This window comes from Malurus melanocephalus, unplaced genomic scaffold (assembly GCF_030028575.1).
Source record: "Malurus melanocephalus ecotype Western Australia unplaced genomic scaffold, MMel_1.1 scaffold_609, whole genome shotgun sequence".
Classification (NCBI taxonomy): Eukaryota; Metazoa; Chordata; class Aves; order Passeriformes; family Maluridae; genus Malurus; species Malurus melanocephalus.
The window spans coordinates 337,477-343,592 of NW_026623841.1; the positions used below are offsets into that span (position 1 = coordinate 337,477).

At 49.8% G+C, this 6,116-nt stretch overlaps 1 protein-coding gene across 1 annotated transcript in view; it reads right to left on the reverse strand.

The window, feature by feature from the left end:
- FBLN2 (fibulin 2) overlaps nucleotides 1-4,942 on the reverse strand; it is a 103,088-nt gene extending 98,146 nt beyond the window's left edge. Inside the window, exon 1 of the mRNA XM_057383146.1 lies at nucleotides 4,585-4,942. The gene's annotated coding sequence lies outside the window, so the exon portion shown is untranslated. The remainder of the gene's footprint in view (nucleotides 1-4,584) is intronic.
- Nucleotides 4,943-6,116: the final 1,174 nt, after the last annotated feature.

Sequence of the window (6,116 nt, forward strand, 5' to 3'; positions counted from 1 at the left end):
CTCTCGGGGATGCCCTGAGCCCATCCCTGAGGCAGCTGCTGTCCGTGCAGATGTGCCACGCTGGGGACACCGCTGCGCTTCCCACGCCTCCGCCCCAGCTCTCCAACAGCGCATTCCTGGCACCGGCCTGGACGGCTCGGCACTTACTGCCAGCCTTCATTCATAAAAAAGAGACCACACCGATTAAAGCCACAGACTCCCTTGCACCCAGCAAAAACGTCAGTGCCATCTCCCGCTCAAACACTGCCCTCCTCAGCCGGCGCGACGCAGGGAGGTCACATCTGGATGGGGAAGTCAGTGGATCAGTGACAGCGCTTAAACTTCTCCCTGAATCTGCATCCAATCCACAGAGCACGTTAGCAAACAAGACAGACAGGAATGTATTCTGCCTAAATGCAAACCAAGAGATGTAATCACCACAGTCTAATTTTCATGAATAATAGGGTATGTTTGTAACACACAAGAATGAAAAGGTAACTCTTTCATTTCAAGTGTCTGGTCTTGCTCTGGTCATGTTCAGCAGGAGGAGGAGTGGCCAGGYCACAAGTGAGCTGCATTTCTTCATACCTAAGTGGGATATGTTTGTTTCAACAGTATGATTTTCCAACAAAAAGACCACAATAACAAGCAGGAGAAAACAAAAACACTTTTTGGAAAGCCCCTTTCCTAGTCTCTTTTGTTTAACTGCTGATCTGTATGAACACAGAATTGGAAAGGAGTTCTTGGGATATTAAATACAGGCCACTGTTATTAAAGGCAACATGTCACTTCCAGCAGAAAGAAAGGTGAATGTTATGCCAATGAGCTGGAAGGAAATCCAAATTTCTAATGCAAGAGAATGGGGGGAAAAGCTAAACAAAAGTGAATGAATGAGCCCATATCATGACATCAGAACCTTATTCTAAACACATGGGCTGGTGGCACATCCAAGAGGAGATAAGAGGCAGAATAATTGTCAAGGCTCTTTCTGTCACCAGGGATCTGCATACAACTAAGAAAAACACCTCAGCCCACTCAGCCCTGGGGCAGAGAAGGAAGGGGAGCTCCCAGGGCACTGTGAGGCCACCTAAGATCACAGGGGCCCCAAGGTCAAAGGCTCATGGAAGAGGCAACCAGCCCCCAACCAGCAGCATTCTGGTTTCTTCTGCTAAACAGCCAGAAGGCAGCTGTAGGAAAGCATGTGTGCACTGCAAGTCTTTCAGCAATCACCAAAATCTCTGGAGAATTTAAGAGACACTTCTGGTTTTGCCAGAAGCTGTTAAATCCCATCTTGTACCTACAAACTATGGGAAGAAATTCCCAGGCATGGAAACATTTCCAAAGAACAGTTTGAAAGAGWAGACCAGCCCTGTAAACATTTGTCATTTCCTGGAATTAAGGATAGTAGGCAGGAGTGAGAGGCAGGCCTGGCAGGATTGGCTTGTTTTGGTTTACGTGGGATGCAAGAGCCAGGGGCACAGGGATGGTGGGGAAGGACAGCCAAGATCCCTTCCATACCCAGGAGTCTCCATGCAGCCTTTAAGAACTGAGACACTAGATACTACAGCAATGACAGCAACAGGAGCCCTTCAGGTTCCAGTAGACAGAGAAAAGGCACAAAAAGCACCGAGTGAAAGGAGGTCACATCCTGAAGAAGGGCTGTACTACTCTGCTCCTGCAAATCCAGAGGAAGGGACATCCACAATGCTGGAGGGGTACTGGAAACACCCCAGCAATGAACCCTGTGAGGAACTGTCCAGCAAAACAAGCTCCAGACACTCTAACACCAGGACTCCATCCCAACCAGAGACAGCACTGGAGAAGATGCTGTTTCCTCACTGTGCTGCTGTCCCATTACAATCTACCACCTGAGCCCCAAAAACCAGCCTGGGGTGCCTGGTGGGCTCTACCTTACACACTTGCAGGAGTAAAGCTGCACTCAGGAGCACTCTGGTGAGGCTTCCTGCAAGCTCACAAGCCTCTTCCAGTGGACCAACTGATCCTTAGCCACATTCACCCACCCAGCCTTCAGAGATGAGGGTTGTTGTTGCTATCCCACGAGAGAGTGGGACAGAAAGAGCTTCGGAATGTTATCTTGAATACCACCAAGCACTGTGGGACTCTCTGCCCATCATCATGTCTCAAAGGCCACCCACACTCAGTGCACAGAATTGCAGAACACCATTACTTCCAGCTTCAAGTAGATCAGAAAAAATTAGAAGTGCAGAACATCCATCACATGATCATCTAATGCAACTGAAAAACTATTAAAATGGATGGATGGACAGAGGGATGGAAAGAAAAGAGTGAGAGAGCTCTTCAATCCCAAACTGATTTAAATGAAAACATTTTTCTTAGTATTTATATACACTGCAASGCTACTGTTTACTTATTATTTATCCCAGTATCACTTGCAGAATAGTTTGATGCAGTCTGCTCAGCAGTCCTACAGAAGTGGAATCCCTATCCTTGAGGAGCTATCAGGGCCGAGAGCTCCATGGCTCTGCCATTGGTTTTTTGTCCTTACTGTAGCGGCCGGAGCTATAACTTCTCCCCTAAACTCCATAAATCCTGCTCAGAGCATTGCCTTCGTGACAGAATACATTGACGCAATTAAAATAACATGGCTCTTGAAGAGTAAGGCAGCACTGGGAAAGGTTTGCCAACAAAGCAATGCTAATTAAGAGTGTGATTTTTGGATTATATTTTTAGGGCAACATCAGCCCTATTAATACTGGTAAAACTGTCTTCAAAGTGATTCTGATGGTCCAGCTGACTTCACCTGGGAAAAAAACATAKTTAAAAGACTGGGTTTTGGCCTCTATAGGCTCAGTTTTGTCATCAGGGGAAAATCTTTTATAATAAAACTAATTTCATCCATTCCACTAATAAGGTTGGTTTGTGTCAAAAATATTCTCAGATAATTTTACACTTATTAACTTCATGCCACAAGCTGTGTTTTTTGTTGTTAAATGACATCAAGCAAAGTTACAAGTAAAGCCACAYTTATGGTGTATGCCCATAGTTTCTGATTGCAACTCTGAAAGGACCAGGGTGCCCAAAGCAGAGATAYGTCATGAGGTCAAGTAGGGAAGGAGAGAACTCAGATGCTGATGGTCAGTTAGAAAACCACACACATACTCCCAAACACTGCCCCTCTACTCATCACCTATAGGTGAAAAGAAACCAAACTCTAGGCCAATATAWCTTGGCCGTAACAGCAGCTTTTCTTTCCAAAGAAAACTAAAGGTTTAGAGRGAAAATTCYATACCAGTGTGGCACACATAAGCTMAAAGGCCCTTCCTGCAGGTGTTACAGACCATGTGCCCAAACCCTCCTCCTCTGACCTCACTCCCCGCGGGCAGCTCAGCTCGGGGCTACCGACAGGCTCCTGCACAAGCTTTGAGTAACAAGAGGAAGAGATAAGGTGAGGGGAAGCATGGGGGCAGAGAACCGGTTGGCTTTCGCTCAGCCCTGAACACACTGTGAGTGATTCTGCAGCCGGGAGCTCGATTTCTCCAGTGATCCTACAAGCCTGGTTCCCCAGACCTCCCCAGAACATCCCTCCCCGATCCCCCAAGCCTCCCCGGTCCATTTAAACGCTGCTCACTCCAGAAATCCAAGCAAACCAGMAAAAGCAGGCAGAGTGCGCTTTTCTTGGCTATGCCATATACTTTCTCCTCTTCCTTTCAAACTTCCCATTGGTTTTCCATCGGCTCACGGGAGGCRAGCAAGCCTGCACAACTTGGTAAACGCGTTTATGGAACAATCTGGCCCAGCTTTCCCCCCCRACGCCAAATGACATTTGCTTTGCAAACACTCCCACCGCCCCGCGGGCTGCTCTCGCCTCCACCCAGGGAGTTATTTTCAATAAAGCCACAGCTCTGAACCATCTACAGCAACTTTTTTTTTTTTTCTTTGACAACTTGCTACTTTCAAAACAACAGAAAAATAAAAAAGGAGAAAGAAGGGGAACAGCACAAGGAAATCTCCACGTATTTGTGCCGGTAGCCGGGAGAGGGCTTTGGATCGAGGGGCTGCAGCGGGCTCCGCTCCGCCCGGCTCSGGAGCGGCCCGGGATCCGCACCCCGGACCCGCGCCCGCGCTGCCGCCGCACTTACCCGGACCGCGGCCGCGCTGCTCCGCTCCGCTCGGCTCGGCGGGGAAGGGGCCGCAGGACCCCGGGAGCCGGAGGGAGGGGCCGGAAAGCTGCGGCGGGGCCGAGCGGCAGCGGGGGGTTTGTCCAACCTGACACCGGCACTGCCGCGGCCGGGCGGGAGGCGAGCCTCGCCGCCCCGGGCAGCCGGCGGAGCGCGGCAGGACACGCCGAAACAATGAGATGGGCTCTTTTGGGAGGTTCACGTGGACGGGAACAGCCCGCATACGAACTCCTGGGGACCGCAGCTACAACGTAAAATGAAAAAGCCCGGGGTAAGAGGTGAGCGCCGCGCCTGCCCTTCAGCCTAGGGGCCTCACCTCTGGGCTCTGCCCAGGTTAACCCCACTCCAKCCATAAAAGGTGGCTTCGAAATTGYACTAAGAAGGGCTTTTCAATATCTTTTTGTCCCACAGCTGCTTACTGAGATCTAAGTAGCCCCAAACTTACCTTGCCGTAAGCCCTCGGGGAAGCATTTGGTGATTGGATCCTGATCTGTTCATAGAGAGGGTCCGGTTGTCATCTGACAATAGCGACTGTTTATAGAAACCCGTCCTGGGATAAATTAGAGACAAGTCCYTGAGACGAACAAAGTCCCTGCAACAAACACTATGTCATCGGGAAAACATCTCTCCTCAGAGGGTCTTAGGAACAGCCCCTTTGCTGCTCYCCACTAGACAGTGGGCTGTGCTTGTGAGCTCAGGAGCTCAGTCAGAGGGAGCCTCTTGCACTGGATGGGGACCAGGCTCGGCTTCCCCCCTGCACTTCTGTCCCTTCAGTACAAACTGTTTCCAGCCTGGCTGTCGGGCCAGCCCTGCAGCTCTGTCCCTGGGACAGGCAGCACTGAGACACACAGCTGGGATGTTTTTACATTGCAGAGCTCCTCCATCTTCTCAGGCATTTGGTTATGGGAAGAAGAGACCCTGTTTGATGCTCACCAGAGCTGTTGGTAGAACAACTCTGCCCAAGCCTGCAGGAAAGAATGGCAGGAGCAGGACAGTGTCCCMCCAAGGCCACCCATCATGCCTGGAACTGAACAGCTCTGCAGCACCAACCTGCCCCTGTTCCAGGCCTTGTGGACAGCTGCAAACAGGAGCATCCATGGCCTGGCTGCCAGCTTTGCATTCCCTGACAGCCAAGGGATGGAGGTACAATCTGCTGCTATAGGCAGCGGTGGTAGCTCCCTACAGTGCTTGGTCAACTTTGTCCTCCTCCTTCTCCTCRCATCAAACTCAATCTATGACTTTGAAAATGCAACGTTTTGAAGAATCTTTGGAACTGGCCCTGGCTCTCAACTCCCATTCACAGGCAAGACTGAAGTTTGCACAGACAAAATGTGCATACAATTAGGGAAAAGTAGCGGGGTAGGAATTTCCATTTCTGAAATGTGGTATTCTGTCTTCAAGAGAGTCAATGCTTGGGAAAGTGTGACTGTCTTATTGTATGATGCTKCAGTGTATGTGGGAAGGGGGTTTCCTGCAGATTGCTGCTGGACACCCTCAGGGATGGACCAACTATACAAAGTCATTGTGTAACTTTAGCCAGAGACAAAAATGCTATTTACTTCGTAAGCAACCCTCCCAAAATGTTCTTACACAGTCATGAATTTCATCTGGAGGAACAATGAAAGCATAGAAAGACCAGAGAACTCTGTCTCTCTACCTCTCTGGAGAAGCAGTGTGAGCACTGCTGGTCTGAAAGCTGTGTTACAATCCCCTTAAATTGTCTGGTGACAGCCCATGAGTGCCACTTGCTGGCCCCCACTGTGCCAGGAGCAGGGGGAAGCAGCAGAGCCACTGGTGATGCTTTATCTGGGCTTTGCACTGAGATTGTGACTGAGCTGAGAGCAAGCCCACATCTACCAGCTCAACACCCTGAGCTGTGTGTTTGAGGAAGACCAGGAGAGACCACAGGGGTCAGGACTGTAATAAAACTAAAACAGGAATTACAGGAGACTCCTGGAATCATTTCAGCAGATTTTC